The sequence below is a fragment of the Protopterus annectens genome, chromosome 3.part0 (assembly GCF_019279795.1).
Source record: "Protopterus annectens isolate FY-2018-M chromosome 3.part0, PAN1.0, whole genome shotgun sequence".
In the NCBI taxonomy this organism is placed as follows: Eukaryota; Metazoa; Chordata; order Ceratodontiformes; family Protopteridae; genus Protopterus; species Protopterus annectens.
This window is the reverse complement of record NC_056731.1, coordinates 1544022926-1544041818: the sequence shown is the minus strand read 5'-3', so window position 1 is coordinate 1544041818 and position 18893 is coordinate 1544022926. Positions and strand designations below refer to the sequence as shown.

Genomic DNA, 18893 nt, shown 5'->3' with positions numbered 1-18893 from the left:
GTCCCTTTCTTGTTGTGTTGAATTCCAGGTGCAGTCTGGTAGACTGACCTCCCAACTCTTTTTCTCTCTCTGGGGATTGTATATGCTTATTGTATCATTACTTACTACAGCATGGATGTATGCTTCGTGAAGGCAAGGCACATCTTGCCATGCAATAATCCTTATGTGATAGTTCATAGATTCAGTCTCTGCAGTCTTTCAGTCAGTGTCAGATTTTTGAAATGATATTAATTTAGTAAATCTGCACTGTATAGAATCAGAGGAAGACACCTGACTAAGATTATAAAACCAAATAGAATTATTTTGGCTGAATGTGGGATGTACAAAGATGTCTGAGAGAGGTCATGCCTCTTGTTGTCATTGCCATAAATAGCTGTGCTACATGCTTTATGGCACAAGAATGAAAATGGTTAGTATCTTCCTTAAAGTTCGTTTACCATCTATCAATATGCCCAAGTCCTTGGTCACTTTCACTTTTTTCAGTGGTGTGTTAGAGTGATGTTACAGTCGACCAATCTTTTCCCCAAAACAATGTATGTATATTTACAGGCACTAAACTTTAAACCTAATCATTTTGACTGTGCTTAATATGCATTTAATTAATTTAATTTTATCATTTTTAGATGTGACAACTATTCCAAATTCATCATCAGTTGCATATTTAGCAAGCCATTTATGGAGTGGCCTGGGAAGGATAGAAAAGAAAACTAGATTAAATACTGAAGAACCCAACACCAGTGTTTTATATTCCTTTAACTTGATAATGACCCACATATTGCTACCACTGGTGAATAATTTGACGGCCAGTTATGAATCCAGTGCATGATATATGGGTCTGTATTAAAGCCTACAAAAATACCTTTAAAGATGTAGTAAATTGCTTTTAACAGGAATTCTGTTGAAGATTATTGAGAACAATTGAGATTTAAAATTAAATAAGCTAATGAATAAGTTAATGAGTGAACAGCACCATGTTTTTTCAGTTTTTAGGGATGTCATCTGTTTGATGCTACATCCTAAGTGTAGTACTTTTTAAAATACATTATGTTTTGTGTTCTACTTGGCCAGTCATTAAACAGTGGATATAGTTTACTTGATCTTTGTAAATTTGTTGAATCACATTCAGTCAGAACTACTTAACCAGATGGAACTTGATTAAAAATAGCTTCTTGTGGGAGTTGCAGTCTACCACACCCCCATGCATGGACAGAAACATGCTGCATCCCCGTCCAGATTATAACTCATTGCAAGGTCATTATATTTTACAAAACATTTTAAAATGAACATTATTCAAGTTCCACATGAAAGTTAGTCCCAACTAAATGAGCGTTGATGAAATGGTCAGTGATGACATGACCAAATATTCCACACAAGTATTATTTATTAGTATTGGTGGATAAATATTTAAGCTAACATGGGATCAGATCAGCAATGGGAAAATGTGACTTTATGAGCAACCGACACATTCATTATAAACATGGATTTTACATTTACACAGTGAAATCTTCACATGGGAGCCATACCTAATATCACTTGAAAAAGTTGAACTATGAGTTGAAGGAAATCAATTGCTAAAAATGCCTTCATATTGTTCCTTCCCTGTGCATCTTTCACAGAATCTTGTAGCAGCTTCCAGTAACAGGAGCAGTTAGCACCCCATTATTACTGTTTCCTCTGACAGACTTCACAGAGCTGCTGAGAACCTCCAGATTCTTCACAACATAAACTAAGGCTATGTTATAGTCCTTTCCCTCAGCAGCATTCATACAGCTCTCATGTTGTCCCATTAATCTGTGAAGGAAAAAAAAACAGCAGGTTCACAGGTTCCTTGTAATGAAGTATACAAATTTGCTATACTTAAATAGCACAATATTCTAAGTTTATTTTGATTAAAGAGGTACTAAATCTTCAGAAGTCACTAGTCATTAGAAAAACATTGCACATCTACAGGTGGATAGTCAGTAAAGAGCTACAAAACCTCCAGAAGTCACCAGTCACTAAAGAGATAAACCAACTCAAGATGTTACCAGTAATTAAAGAAACATAGCATTTCCAAAAGTAACAAGTCACTAAACAGGCAACACCTCAAGAGTCACAGCTCACTAACGCAAAATAACATCTCAAGAGTAACCACTCATTAATGAGATATAATACCTCTAGAGGTCACCTGCAACTAAAGAAACACATCATCTTTAGAATTCAAGACACTAAAAAAATCAAGAGTACACCTAGTTTCCACCTATGTTCTGCAAAGAATAAAGTGTCATCATACAGCCTCTTTGTTATTCCAGTTTTCATTCAAACTATCCATCTTCATCTCTTAATAACTTTACCCTCTCCATAGTGTACTTGCCCAACTTCCATTCACCTTTACCTCTTAATAACATTTCTCTCTCAGTGGTGTATCTGCCCAAACTCTCATCCACCTTCACTCTTAAAAACTGTACATTCTTCATGGTTTATCCACCCAAGCTGCCATCCATCTTTTCCCCTTAATAATTTTACCTGCTCTATGATTTAGTTACCGAAGCTCATATCCATCTCCATCCCTTGATAACCTTATTACCATCTCCACTGTGTATCTAACTAATGCCTCCCCATGAATATCATAGTGTAAAAGGATTTGCTATCTGTATTTTTTCAAAGTACTTCCTCTGTCTTTGTTTGAAACCTCTCCATGTTCTCTAACTATTTTAGAATGTCATACTATCCCCCAGATTTAATAAACTCCATGTAGGAATAGTGTAAGTCCTACACGAAGTGTACTGTGGCTGTGTCTGCAGCTCCCCCTCGGCAGCGGGCCTTGCATATTAATGAAGACTTGCTTCTGAGAGAGAGATGTGTAACACAGTTACAGAATCAGTGTAGGTGGTGTGTTACTGTGTCCACAGATGTGTAACACATCCCCTGCACTGTGAAAGTGCCGGAATGGACTTAAATAATAAAGTGAAACACGTTTAATTATTATTTTTTTTTTTGTGTGTGTTTACAAGGCACGGTACTTAACAATAGATATGTGCCAGCCATCTAAAAATAGAAACCAGATGCATTTAATTATTTCAAACAAGTCAAGTTTAAGCATAGCTAAGAGGGTTTGCATGGCGGGGAGTGGTGTTCAGCAGTGCTTAAATGTAACTGAGAACTATCTAGAAATGTATAGGTATAATCACCATATCTTTGATAGCTGAATGGTTAGAGTCATGGCCTTGTGTGCAGTAGGTGCACGGTTGAAATACAAACCATTCAGCTTTTGCATGGGATAGGAAAAAGTTGCAAAATATATATATATTTTTTATTATGGATGATTGGCTGGGAGATAGGAAATTCACCCTGGGGATCACTTCTGTGGCTCTGCTTGACAGGGGCACAGGAAAATAATTTTTTTGGGTGGCAAAAGCCAGGGTGCCATTTGGCTAGGCTTATATAGGCCCTAGGGCCAATAGCCTAGTACCGGCCTATGAACCTATGTATACATTGACATTTGTTAACTGGGTTAGTCCAGCTGGACCAGAGGCCCATTTTCAGTGGAGACCCGAGGATAAAAGCCCCAGTTACACACAAGTGTCAAATACATTAACATCACACTCCAAGATAACGTAGTTCAATGCATAAGTTTAGGAGATATAAAAGTAACATGCATACACATAATAATAAAGTATCATTAATGAACAATTACTTTCAATAATTTTTTAAAAAAAAAATCTGGTTTGCCAGTAGCTAAGCTCTGGTTAAACAGGACCTGTTTTAGCAGTGCTTAGCAATGCACAGCTCTGGTTAGCTGGTTTGAGCACTGCTAAGGAATGCCCATTTAAGCAGCCCTCAATGTAAAAAATCGAGGGGCTGCCAGCCCAGCCAGATAGAATTTTGTAAATAATTCTATGTCATTGTAAATATTAATATGACCCACAGGCTGGTTTCACAAATGTAAGAAAACTGTGTTACGTACTAAGCTTCAAAAATGTAACTACAGTGCACCCTGCTGGAAGAAAGCTGATAAGTAAAGAATTTATGACTGTGTGTGATCTCAAGCTAGGAGACTGGATGTCTGGGCTAGGAAATTCATTCTATTATCCTAAGACAGAAATAATTACTAGGTTTCATATGTAAAGTGTCTTTTATTGGTGTGGCTTCCTGGCAGGTGCAGATCACAAAGAAATGTTAAAATTTTTAGTTCTGTGAGCCTAGGAAATGTAAGCAGAAGTGACAAGAATGATGTAATCTGAAATGACTCAGCGGTAATGTGTATTATCAATTTAAGACTATCTCAGAGAGATAGATTTGGCATTTTGTATTTTGTTCTGAAGCTGACAACAACTCACCAGCACTTTCTTTGCTCTGTAAGTAGTTTGTTTAGAACAGTGATTTCTATTAGAGATAGACAGGAATATAGCCAGATTATTCTAGCTGTTTTCTATATTTATGTGAGAGTATCCTACAGTACCATGATGTTTTAAAGTATTTCCTGTGATTTCTCAACTGTCTAATGTCATTGTGTTGAGTTAATAAGTATTGTCTTGTGCTCTTATTATTTATTTTTAAATATTTTAAACCTTTTAACTGTGGCTGTTTTGTGTAGAGATATTAAAGCTCTTAGAGTACTTGCATGTATTTGGTGATACTGTAGAAGCCACTCCAATAGCCTTGCTGTTTGTCACACCACTTACTATTTAGATAACAGTAACATTTCACAGTAGAATTGGTCACCCTTTGGGAAGGACCTTATTAGTAGCTGATAAGAGTAGTTGGTGGCAGTGAATACTACCCTATAGCCTGGGAAGAAGAGGGCATAGCTAGTAAACCTGCGCCAGCCTTCCCCAGAAGTGTCTGTGTGTTTGTATATAAATAAAATCTCAAAGTGTGTGTCAGCTACTTGGGCAGGGACATGTAGCACTGGTTGGAAAGAGAGGGTACTTGAGGTTTTGGCTTGACTCCTCAGTTGAGATCTGTACCCTATAGCTGTGCTAGTGGGGAGTCTTATTGGGGATCTGGAAAGAAAGGGAGACACCATCCTCAGACTGACTGTTATCTCTGTGTGCTCTTAAAGGAAATTGTACTTTACTGTGTGAGTACTTGTTATCCTCTCAATGTGGACGCCCCTCACTGGTGCTAGTGGTGAGGATTGAGGATCCTTGATAACTGAGCCAGGGCACAGGCATAACATATTCATTGTTTGGCAGTGGTGGGTTAGTCACATCAAGTATTAATTGTTTGATAATGTTGAGTTAGCCACATCACATATTAATTAGCTTGTAGTGGTGTGGATAGTGAATTCCTGTAGCTTGTGTACAGTGATCACTAAAGGTGTTTTTGTACTCTAAATCAGCCACACAGTGAACATTCAGAGTTCAGATCACAATTGGTTTATTTCTTTTGTTAGCTTAGTTAGTCAGGGAGAGCAGGAAAGCATGCCAGCAGATGAGTATGGCAAGCTGACAAGGAGCCAGTTGGCTTGAAATGTGCCAGGCTAAAGAACTGGTGCATGTAAACCTGACTAAGGCAGACATGATTGCAGCTTTGGTCAGAGCTACATCTGAGGACAGCAACCAGGAAGATGATCAGACTGGCCGTGGAGATGTACAACACTTAGAGAATGAACAGCTCAACCTTTCTACAGAGGACTTAAAAATCCATCTGGAGCTAAAGAGACTTGAGTTGGAGGCCAAACATTTGGAAATCGAAGCAGCAGGAGAGACTGAGGTGCATCTATAATACAACATCGAAGCTTTAGTTAACAAAATAACTAAAGCGCAATCTTGTAATATCAACAGCAAAAATTGTTGAATGGCCGATTCAACCAAGGGAAGCACGTCCCTTGGCTGAATCAAAAAAAAAAAAAATTACATCCGAAATGTACTGAAATATACCAACTTCGTGATCGCTCCAAATTGGAGAAAAGGGCATACTCCACATAACAGCCAAGGGAAGTGTTTCCCGGGGTTAAATCGGTCATTCGACAATTTACGGTTTCGATATTACAAGTTTGAGCTTTACTTACTCGATTAAGTAAAGCTTCGATCTTGTAATATAGAACCACTGAGGCATCTAGAGACTGAGGAAAATGAGAAACTGCTATGCTTGGAAGGAAGGAAAAGGAGATGCTGACTCTTCACCAGAGTCATGAAGGTAATGGGGAAGGGAGTAACCCGACCCCAGATGCACAAAAGGTCAGTACATTTCTTCCACAGTTTACAGAAGGGAATAATTTTGATAGCTTCATTCATGTTTGAGAAGTATGTAAAAAGTATGATGTTGATCAAAGCTCTGGGTACGGTTCCTGACCCCCCTTACTCCATGGAAAGTTGTAACTATTTTGTCCAAACTGTCTGACAATAATTTCTTAGATTACAATGCTGTAAAGAATTGTTTGCTAGAATTTTTTGAGCTAACACCTGAAGATTATAGGAAAAAAGTTTTGTAAGCATAGATGCAAGGCAGATGAAAGTTTGTGTGAATATGTTGCTGAACTAAGCACTTATTTTCATAGATGGGTGAGTGGATGTCCGGTCACCACTTTTGAAGGGCTGGCAGAACTTTTGGTGTGGAAACCAGCCCTTATCACTTTGCCTGAGGACATGAGGAAATGGTTAGCTGATAGACAATGCTCTACTGTAGATGAGTTAGGGAAGAAGGGAGATCTATACCTAGCAAGCAGGACATCCCTACATATGAAATGGGCACCCAGTGCTGCTCATGGGTCTAAGGGAACCTATGGTAAGTAGCTCAGACTGCCCCAGCAGAATCTGCCAAGAGCAGGGGAAGCCACTAGTCCAGGTACGTGTCCAGGACCTAGGGTTAAATGTTTTGAATGCAACCAGTGGGGTCATGTGGCATATAGATGTCCACAGAGACAAGGTGGAGAACAAAAGGTGAGGGAGCCAACAGAAGGTTGTCTTGAGACAACAGGGGTATCAAACTACAATCCTGTAGATGTCCTGATAGGGAAGGATTTTGATAATGCAGTACTAGGTGTTAATGCAGTTACACGCAGTCAGGTTTGGAGACAAGCTTGTGAGTCTGGTAGCCTGGTGGAGACCCAGACAGACTGCATATTTGCAGCCAGGACTGGTGAGGTGGTTACTTCAGGAAGGATGCTACCCTGCAGCTGTGAGACTGAAGGTGAGCCACAGCTGCTTATGGGTTCTGATGTTCCCTTGGAAGTGACTGCAAAGGTATAGCTGAGTAGTAGTACCAAGGCTGATAGTGAGGCACCACTGTCAGAGAACGCCAGACTTCCTGTGGAAGGGGATCCGGGAAGGGTTACAAAGAGAGAGTTGATACAGGCTCAGCTCTCAGACCCTACATTACAAGGCCTGAGGCAGGTAGCTAGTGAGGTACCTGATTCTCAAGGGAAGGGGTAGCTGTATACTGGGACAAAGGGTTACTGTATAGACAGTGGATCCCTGAGGGAGGGCTAGAAGGTGAGAGAATACAGCATTTGGTAGTGCCTAGAGCCTACTGTCTGGCACTTCTAGCCATAGCCCATGATATTTCTTTTGCAGGTCATATGGGCATAAAATGTACAGAGAGATGTATTATGTAAAACTTTTATTGGCCTGGAATTTTCAGAGATGTTGAATAAAAACCAACACTGGAAATGTTCACAGTTTTAATAAAACAGCAAAGCTTTTGGGTTTCCCCTTCCTCAGTGCATATAACATCAGTTCCAGTTAACACATTTAAATACTTAAAACATATAATCATGTGACACAGCCGACCAGTTAGAACAGAAAAAACAATAAAAGACTAATAAAGCAACACACTAACATAAAATATAAAAAAAATTCAAACACATAAAAATCAGTGCGACATCATATATTTTTTTCTGCAGCACTGGCTTTAAACTTATTGCATTGTTCAAGCCAGGAAACCCATCTGCATTTAATCTTAAAATCCATGAAAATTCTATATTTTCTAGTTTGTTGTTTATATCACCACCTCTATTATTTTTCTGTATAACTCTAATGACCCTAAATTTAAAAGAATGACTTATAACTTTCTCCAATATATATTTAGCCAGAGCATTAGTTTCTGCATTCCTCTTAATTTCTGATCTATGCTCAATTATACGGTCTTTTTATTTTTTATTGCATTTTGCTATATAAAAGGATGGATATTGTTTGCAGGTTGATAGATATAGTATTTGTGTAGTATTACAGGCATAGCTGTTGAAAGTATATTTTATTCTAGTTATGGGATGAACAAAGTAAATGTCATTCACAATATCCTTACAACAGCTACAAATCAAAGAGGGATGTGTGCCTTGTTTGGAACTAATTTTATCTTTATTTTCATATAAATCTTTATAGCATAATCTTCTCTTAATATTTCTTTCATTTCTACGTGTAAATGCAGGTTTCTCATTAATAATCTCTTTCAGCTCAGGCATAGTTAAGAGAACGTTCCAATTCTTCATGATAATTATTTCAACATCTAAAGTTCTATTATTGGGTTCCTATTACCAGATCGAAAGACCATAATCGCGAACACGAAAAGAGCAACATGTATTGTGCGAAAGACAGAAACGCCAAATATCCAAAATAGTGAAAATTGAAATATCGAAGTGTAATGTTTGGCCCATCTGCGGTATAGCTCCGTAAGGTAAGTGTGCGATAGATAGGACTTTAGGGTTAGGATGTGGGTTAAGGTAAGTGAATAGATAGGTAATGTATGTAAGATTTAGTGTAGTGTTAGAAGTAGGGATTTATTTAACTGTATGTATGTGTATTATTTTTTTTTTGGGTGTATGTCTGTAGGGGAAGTGTGCAGTAGTTACGGACCTTAGGGTTAGGGAGGGGTTAAGGATAGTGCATAGATAGTTGTGTATGTGGGGTTTAGTATAGTGTAATGTACTGTTGGAAGTAGGATTTTGTTAAATGTATGTATGTATGTGCATTATTTATTTTTTTGGGTGTATGTCTGTAGGGGACCTCTGCAGTAGTTACGGATCTTAGGGTTAGGGAGGGGTTAAGGATAGTGTATAGTTAGTTGTGTATGTGGGGTTTAGTGTAGGGTTAGAAGTAGGGTTTTGATGCTTTACTTTAGGTTAGACATAGGGTTTAGTTAGTGTATGTATGTGGTTTATTTATTTTGTTTGGGTAGGTAGTATGTAGCGGGTGGTGAGGTTGGTCGACTATGACAGTTCGTTATTTTATTTTTCACTGTTTAGTGCATTTGGGATTGTCGCAGTTCGCGTTATAGGTGTCAATGTTTAGGTATTCGCGTAAAGGATTTTTTGATTTGGTAATAGACCCCTATTATTACATGTGATAACATATCTTAGTTTATCTTGTCTCAAGTTTACATTCTTACATAATAGAATCTCTCCCTTAGAGCTAAAAAATGGAGCTGTATTATCCGACCTGCCCTCTAAGACTTCATTCATAATTTTGTAAGCCATATCACTTGCATAGGCTCTGTCAATGAATTATATGGCTATTTCTTCCATCTGTTCTATATTTATTAAGTCATCAGTATTTAACCTACTCACTCTAGTAAACTGGCTTTTCACTATGCATCTAAAGAAATGTGAGGCATGCATACTATTCTTCTCTCTGTATCTATTTATATAGACTGGTTTCTTATACACACAAGTTTTTATATTTTTCCCATCTATTTCTAATTTTATATCCAAATAGTTAATCACTTTTGGGGAACATTCCATCTTGAATCTTAAGAAGTTAGTGCTATTTTCCAAGTATTCAACAAACTGTTTAAGGCTATTTGCATCCACATTCCAAATCAGAAAACAATCATCTACAAACTTTTATAAAATAAAAGATTACAATTAACATATCCATCATATATATATATATATATATATATATATATATATATATATATATACTTTTTCTCCCATTGACTTAACACAAGATTAGCATAAGTGTTAGCCATGGGCATAACCATGGCAACACCTGATACCTGCAAATAAGGTTTTCCATTAAACAGAAATTTGTTATTGTTTAAAATGTCAGTCATCACACAAATATTTTCAATTTGCCTATGTATCCTATCTGTTTCCATATTCAAAAATTCAATATGTCTAAACACAAACAGAAAGCCAGTATCATTGCATTTACAATGCCATTGATATAACTTATATAGAAAATCAGCTGAATCTTTTATATAACTTTTACAGTGATAAATATTTACTTAATGTCTGTTGCACATATACTGAAAGTGGATCTGTTATCCAACACTTCCCTGAGACTATTGGTCTCAAGTTAGGATAGATTCATGTATTTTGGGAATACTATAAATACATGGTATAATAGGACAGGGTACTGTGAAAAAGTTAAACAATTTTGAGGAAATATTATTTTGTAGCTGCATATCATATAGTCGCATGCTCACATTAAAGATGCACTTTTTCAGATGATTATAATCAATTTCCATAAATGTCCCTTCATCCATCAAAAATTCTTGCATAAGTTGTATATAATGATTTTTATCAAATAAAACAATGGCTCCTCCCTTATTTGCCTGTTTGATAATTAGGTCTTTGCTATTTTCCAGTTTTTTTTTTAAGGTCAAACTTTCATTAATTGTCACATTATAATACCTATGTGGTTTCTTTGTTTCATACAGATTTCTAATCTCAGCTTTACATAACTCATAGAATGCTATTATAATAGGACAACTATTTGGAATAAATGTACTAGCCCTTTTACACATTTTACTTCCGTCCATAACACAATCTTTAAAAAGTATGTTCAGATTTAAATTTCTAGTAAATAGCATCAAGTCAGTTAATGCATGTGATACATCATTACCTCCGCTAGGTGTGAACTGAAGTCCCTTCTTAAATACTTCCATATCCATTTCTGTTAACACATAACTTGAAAGATTAACAACATTCAAGTTTACAGTACCTATTTTGGAAGTGCCATTTTGCTTTGGATTTGTGGGCTGTCGCTTTTCCCTTTCAGTGATTGTGAATGCTGCTCTGGTCTCCCTCTGGATAAACATCTCGATTTCATTTTGATTTTCTCTGGTAACTTTATAGTTACTGGTTTGAAGAGTTTGGAAAAATCCTCTTTCTGTTTTGTATTTACACTCACCAAACTGCTTTCCCCATCACTCGTACTAGCTACATATACGCCATTCGCAGCAGAACGGTCTGTGCTCTGTAACTTCTGAATGGCTTCCTGATGGATCTGATTGGTTGATTCACTGCCAGTGGGAGTCATTGAATCCGACATCAATGATTTGCCCATTTCTTCAATATCACCCATTCACCATTATTTGCTTTCATCTGAGACACTCCCTCATTGCCAAAAGCATCTAATTGAGCCAAAGTTCTTCATTTCTTGTTGTTAGTATCAATTTTATAATTACTTATCTGATTCTTGGGCCATGAAAAATATGGACAGACTTAAAGTCATTCAAGCCTCTAATTATTTTACGTTTCTTGGCAGCTTTTAAGTTTTTATCAAAGGCTGCCAGTCTATTAATCATTTGCTGGTATGTGGGTAGTAATACATTAAATGCCGAGTTAGCAGTAATAGAGCTTTCTATGTAAACAATTTCTTCTATTAATACTGACTCAGTGTTTAGGAAGAAGACGTTCATTAATATCATATAGTCAGCACTCAATTTTAGATTTAACTGTTGCCACTTTGCAAGATGTTCAGGACATACATTCGCATAACTAGGCATTTTGAGAATTCTTAGTCCTCTGGGAACTATCCCTAGCTCTAAATACATTAGGAAGCTTAATCACTGCCATTTTAGCCACTTAAGGATCGTGCTTTCTTTTCTAACGTAGTCAGTAACTTATTCAATTCCTCTGACTCCTTTATGGCAGCTCCCATATTATCTTCTTGTGACAGGTTCACAAATGCCAGCAGTGGATTATCGTTTTTATGTAATATGTTTTTCAGCATATATCCATAGCACTGAGGAAAGGGAAACCTGAAAGTTTTGCTGTTTTATTAAAACTGTGAACATTTGTAGTGTTTGTTTTTTATTCATTGTTCTTGCTTTTGCATTTAAACATGGCCTACTGCAGCATTTTTCCTCTTATTTTTGATTTCCAGAGATATAACAGGGTACTGCAGGACCTGTGAGCAGTGCCAAAGGATAGGCAAGGCAGGGGACAAGGTGAAAGCTCCTTTGATGCCTTTGCCTGTGATTGAGGAGCAATTTCAGACGGTAGCTATGGATATTGTGGGGCCTCTGAGTACCCCAAGTTCAACAGGGAAAAGGTATATCCTAATGGTAGCAGATTATGCTACAAGATACCTTGAGGCAGTGGCTTTGTCCGCCATTGAGGCAGAAAAATTGGCAAATGCTTTATTAGAGATTTTCAGCAGGGTACAATTCCCAAAAGAAATACTAACTGACAGAGGTGCCAATTTCATGTCAGACCTGCCGGCTTGTCTGTGGAAGTATTGTGTAGTGAAGCACCTAAAGACAACACCCTACCATTCCCAGACTAATGGTCTTGTTGAGAGGTTAAATTCTACACTCAAGTCCATGCTACGGGCATTTGCAGACCAGTTTAAGAAGGAGTGAGACAGATATGTGCCCCATCTGTTGTTTGCTTACAGAGATGTTCCCTAGGAATCCACAAGTTTTCACACTTTGAGTTGTTGTATGGGCATAGGGTGAGTGGACCTCTAGATTTAATTCGAGATGAGTGGGAAGGTGAGTGTGAATCTTACAAGGAGTCTGTTGTGGCATATGTCCTAAACCTCAGGACAAGGCTCAGGGAACTCATGGGCTTGGTCCAAGAGAACCTGCAGAAGCCCAACAGCAGAAAAAGGTTGGGTATGACAGGAATGCTCGAGCTAGAGAGTATGGTATAGGGTAGCAGGTAATGGTTCTCATTCCTGTCAGACACAACAAGCTGCAGGCAGCTTGTGAGGACTCTACAAGGTGGTAAGGAAGGTCAGTGATGTTAACTACATGGTAGAATTGCTAGACAGAAGGCAGGGGCAGAAACTGTGCCATATTAACATGACAAAACCTTACCATGATAGGGAAACCCTTGTGCTGAGCATTTCCAGTGGACTGCAGGAGGAGTCTGAGGGAGATCTGGTGACGGATCTCCTCAGTGAGGCTCGGACTGACACTTCAGTGGAAGGAGTAGCAATGTCCCAGCAGCTATCTCCTACCCAGGTTTGAGAAATCTGAGCAGTGTTATAGGAGTTTGGAGACATGTTCACTGGGAAATCAATGTGCACCCGCCTGGTGCTGCATCAGGTGTATACAGGACTCCAAAGGCCTATTAAGGAGACCCCTTATAGGGTGCCTGAGAGAGTCAAACAGACTTTGAGGGAGGAGATACAGAAAATGTTGGAACTAGGGGTAATTCAGGAGTCCAACAGTCCCTGGGCCTCTCCAGTGGTGCTGGTACCAAAGATGGACAGCAGCACTAGGTTTTGTATGGACTACAGGAAATTAAATAGTCACACAGAGTCAGATGCTTACCCCATGCCTAAAACAGATGAAGCCCTAGAGCAGCTGGGTGGGGCTAAGTATCTCACCACCATTTATCTTACCAAGGGTTACTGGCAGGTGCCCTTGACTCCCAGTGCTAGAGAGAAGTCAGCCTTTATGACTCCTTTTGGCTGGTATGAGTTCACAAAGATGCCCTTTGGGATGAAAACGCCACAGCAACTTTACTGGCAGGTGCCCTTGACTCCCAGTGCTAGAGAGAACTCAGCCTTTATGACTCCTTTTGGCTGGTATGAGTTCACAAAGATGCCCTTTGGGATGAAAATGCCACAGCAACTTTCCAGAGGTTGGTAGATCATATCCTAGCAGGAGCAGGAGATTTTGCCCTTGCCTACCCAGATGATATTCCCATCTATAGCCATTCCTGGCAAGAGCACCTTCAGCATGTCAGGGAGGTGCTGGGCAGACTACAGTGGGCAGGATTGACCATTAAGCCAAGCAAATGTCAGGTGGGTATGTCAGAGGTCTCCTACCTGGGGCATAGATTGGGGAATGGTAAAATCAGGCCAGAACCTGCCAAAGTGGAAGCCATTCAGGCATGGCCTGCACCTGTTGCCAAAAAGCAGGTGAGGGCATTCATAGAAACAGCAGGGTACTACAGAAAAAGTTTCCCCAGTTATAATTACATAGCTGCTCCCCTCACAGACCTTACAAGGAAAAACAGACCAGATAAGGTGGTGTGGACCACAGCATGTCAGCAGGCATTCCAGAAGCTTAAATATGCTTTGGGAGGGCTCTCTGTGTTAGCCAGTCCAGAATACAGCAAATAATTTGTTGTTCAGGTGGATGCTTCAAACCATGGGTGGGGTCTCTACTTAGCCAGATTTCTTCATAGGGAAAAGAGCACCCAGTGGTTTATCTCAGTCGCAAGCTTCAACCCAGGGAGGAATGCTATGCAGCTATAGAAAAGGAACATCTAGCCATAGTGTGGGCACTACAAAAATGTTACCCTTATCTGTATGGAAGGAAATTCAGTGTAGTTATAGATCACGGTCCCCTAACATGGTTGCATTGAGCCAACCAGCAAAATGCTAAGATACTAAAGTGGAGCCTAGAGTTGCAAGCATATAATATGTCAGTGCAGTATTGCAGTCAAGTTAGCATTGCCAATGCAGATGAGCTCTCAAGATATACCCAGATAGACTCAACCCTCTCAAGCAACATTTCTCTAGGGACACTTGGAAAACTAGCTTGAGTTCTCGGGGGGGTGAGAAATGTGAAAAACCGAGGGGTGCCAGCCCAGCCAGATAGAATTTTGTAAATAATTCTATGTCATTCTAAATATTAATATGATCCACAGGCTGGTTTCACAAATGTAAAAAAAAAACTTTGTTATTTGCTAAGCTTCAAAAATGTAACCACAGTGCACCCTGCTGGAAGAAAGCTGATAAGTAAAGAATTTATGACTGTGTGTGATCTCAAGCTAGGAGACAGAATGTATGGGCTAGGAAATTCTTTCAATTGTCCTAAGACAAAGATAATTACTAGGTGTCACATGTAAAGTGTCTTTTATTGCTGTGGCTCCCTGGCAGGTGCAGATCACAAAGAAATGTTAACATTTTGAATTCTGTGAGCCTGGGAAACTTCAGCAGAAGTGACAAGAATTATGTAATCTGAAATTACTCAGCAGTAATGTGTGTTATCAATTTAAGACTATATCAGAGAGAAAGATTCAGCATTTTGTATTTTGTTCTGAAGCTGATAACAACTCACCAGCACTTAATTTGCTCTGTAAGTAGTTTATTTACGACAGTAATTTCTCTTAGAGATACATAGGAATATAGCCAAATTAGTCTAGCTGTTTTCTATATTTATGTGAGACTATCCTACAATGTTGTTTTAAAGTATTTCCTGTTATTTCTGAACTGTCTAATGTCATTGTGTTGAGTTAATAAGAATTTTCTTGTGTTTTTATTATTTATTATTAAATATTTGTAAACCTTTTGACTGTGGCTGTTTTGTGTAGAGATATTTAAGCTCTTAAAGTACTTGCATGTATTTGGTGATACTGTATAAGCCACTCCAATAGCCTTGCTGTTTGTCACACTTACTATTTGGATAACATTAACATTACACAGTAGAATTGGACACCATTTGGGAAGGGCCTTACTAGTAGCTGATAAGAGTTCATAGGTTCATAGGTTCATAGGTAGATACTAGGCTATCTGCCCTAGGGCATTTATAAGCCTAGCCAGAGTGTATTTGGCATCCGCCTCCCTATTAGATTAGCCTACTGTGCCTGTCTAAAGTAGGTCACAGAAGGTACCCTTTAAGATTAGCTTACTGTGCCTCTGTCTAGCAGGGACACAGAAGAGATCCCAGGGGTAATTTGCGATTTCCCATCCACGCGTCCAGATTTCACTTGAAGAGGGTCAGCGAGAGGCTATGTCTAACATGAATTGGGATTCTATTCCAGAGTGAGGGGAGCCTCTGGGAAATTAATCTGTCCCTCCAGCAAGACCTATTTATTTTTATGCTGAGGTTTAAGTCCCTGGAGCGTGTAGCTCTAAGGGACTTGGATTTTTTGAGGTGGAGCATGCCCATTAATTCTGGGTTTGACATGGCTTTGTACATAAGGCAAAGATCACCTCTGAGTAGGCGGTAAGCAACTGAGTAGAGGTGGAGTTTCTTTAGTCGAGCTACATAGGACATCTGTTTGTAGCCCATGATCCTCTTGGTGAGGTACTTTTGGGGTCTCTCCAGTTGCTGCAGGTGTCGGGTAAGGTACATCCCAAAAGGGGCATTGTATTCAATTATGGGCCTGATGAGTGACGAGTAGAGGGGCACAATGACCTCTCTTGATCTAGATGCGAACCCTTTTGTGATAAGGTGGGCTATATAGAAGGTCTTTCTAATAACTTTGGCAACGTGATTATCAAAGGAGAGATTACTATCTACGTTGGTCCCCAAATCTCTAATTACTTCTTCTGTACTTAATGGATTGCCACCTATGTGGTAATTTGTGGGCGCCTTGTTTTTCCCAAAGGGGATGACTATGCACTTTTTAGCATTTAGCTTGAGGCTGTGGCTCTGGCACCAAGCATCCATCTCTGTGAGACCTTTTTGGAGGATGCTTGTGTCGGCTGGAGATTCAATTATGGCCCCCAGTTTGCAGTCATCTGCGAACTTTGTCAGCCATAATCCCCCCGTGTTAGCCTGAACCTCAGAGAAGTATATACCGAACAAGAGAGGTCCCAGAACTGAGCCCTGTGGGATGCCACTTGTAACTGGTTTGGATTTGGACATGGCACCTGCGATTCTGACCATGTGGGTTCTATCCCTGAGCCAGTTTGCAACCCATGTTGTGATATAGGGGTTGATATTTAAGCTGGTAAGCTTATTTATGATGCCCGAGTGGGGTATTGTGTCGAAGGATTTTGTGAGGTCCAGGTAGGCTGTGTGGACTATCTTGCCCTCATCTATGGCTTTGTTACCTGTTTCAAAGAAATCAACTAGGTTTAAGAGGCAAGATCTGCCCTTAACAAAGCCGAATTGGGTAGGATCCAGTGTCTGGAGGCTCCCAATGTCTTTGTTTATGAGTTCCATGATAATACGCTCCATAGCTTTACAGACCAGAATAGTCAGGCTTATGGGGCAATAGTTCCCGGGGTCTGTTGTGGCACCATCTTTGTGGAGTGGGACCACTGTAGCTGTACACCATTCTTTGTGTACATATCCTGTAGTAAGGCTAAGTTTGAACAGTGGCTTAATGTGAGGGTTAAGTTCTGTTTGGAGCTCATGTAAGACACAGCCTGGGACACCGTCTGGGCCCATAGATGCTGTGTTTTATGCTTTGGAGAGGGCAGCTTTCACCTCTGCATCTATTATGTCAGGGAGGTTACATTCAGTTGGGACAGGCATTTGCTCCTTTAGGGGGGAAGGGGGGGGAGAAGTTTGCGCTGAATCTGTCTGCCAGGATGTTGGCTATGTCTGTAGGTTCGGTATATTTTGTACCATTATGCAACAATTCAGAGCATATCTGGGAGTTTCCACCCATATTCCTGACATAACTAAAGAAGGCCTTGTGATTATCTTTAGTGTCTAGGGCAATTTTTCTTTCGAAAATGGCCTTTGATGATTTTATGAGGGATCGAAGTTTCTTGCTAATACTGATCAGAGATGCCTTCCCTTTTTGGAATTTTGCTCTGTCATGTAGTAGCTTCCTCCTTCTGTTGTATAGCTTATTTATGGCCAGGGTCCACCAGACAGGTCTCCTGTTTTTGGAGGAGTGAGTCTTGGTTTTATTTGGGATAGCACGATCCATGCATTCCTGCAGGTGCTCATAGAATGCATTTGAAAAGGATTCTGCGGATTGGGCTGTATTATCCTCTGGCCAGGGGGCTTTGAAGGATTCCACTTCAGTCTTGAGAAGTGCAAAGTTGGCTTTTGAGAAATTTGTTACCATGATTTCCTTGGCTGGGGGTGGGGACGAGATATGGATGTCCAGGGAAATTTGTTTATGGTCTGATCTTAGCAATGAGGGGTTTACCTCTGGTGTGGAACATAGAGTCCCCATGTTGGTGATGACCAGGTCCAATATGTTGTTCCCTCTTGTGGGAGTGGTGACCAGTTGTTCCATCATGTTAGAGTTTATAAATTCAAGGAACCGTTGGGTGAGGGCATTTGGGCTTGAGTAGTTTTCCCAGTCAATGTTTGGGTAGTTGAAGTCACCCAATAACATAGTGTTTGGAGAGACCTTCATATTCTCTAGTGTTCTCAGGAATGCCAAGTGGGGTTCCCGTAATAGGGAGGGTATTCTGTAGCAGGCTACAAACTGGAAGGCAGTTTTGCCCGCTGTTAGTTGCACATGGATGGTTTCTGATGCTTCATGCAGTGCCACTAACCTGGAGGTGTAGGTATTTTGATGAATATAGATACTCCCCCTCCTTTTGTGCTTCGGTCCGAGTTTTGGGGCCAAAACGCATGGTATGAGTTATAACCTGGTAGTGCTGGGGTGGTCTCAGGAGCCTTGAACCAGGTTTCTGTTACTGCACAGACATCGATTTTCTCCATACTGAGGAGAGCCTTGAGTGCATGCTTCTTGAGGTTTAGACTTCTGGCATTGAGTAGCATTACCTTTAGTTTTTTTATCCTTGGGTTGTCTATGGAGGTGGGTTTGTCCTTTTAGCCTTGCCTAAAAAAGGCACTATGGGGGTGGCAAGAGCCTTGGCCAGTATATGAAAGCCTAAGGGTGACAGGTGCAAGCCGTCCCTAGCGAAGCAATGTGGCTTGTCGAGCATGTCATCCCAGGCTGACAGACACTGGATCCCCTTTGAATGACACCAATACTTTAGCCAATTGTTGAAACTGATCATTTTGTCTTTATACTGTGGCATCATTCTTGGTGAGGGCAAGTTGCTACTCAAGGTCAGGGTCATACCAGCCTGGGCTACATGATCAGAGTGCTCCTCTATGTCTCTTTTCATGTAGTCCAG

General features: G+C 39.8%; 1 protein-coding gene across 1 annotated transcript in view; it reads right to left on the bottom strand.

Annotated features, from left to right (window-relative positions):
* The window catches only part of LOC122796835 (cytochrome P450 2F2-like), a 749069-nt gene that overhangs the window by 205829 nt on the left and 524347 nt on the right, over window positions 1-18893 (bottom strand). The gene's annotated exons all lie outside the window — the stretch shown is intronic.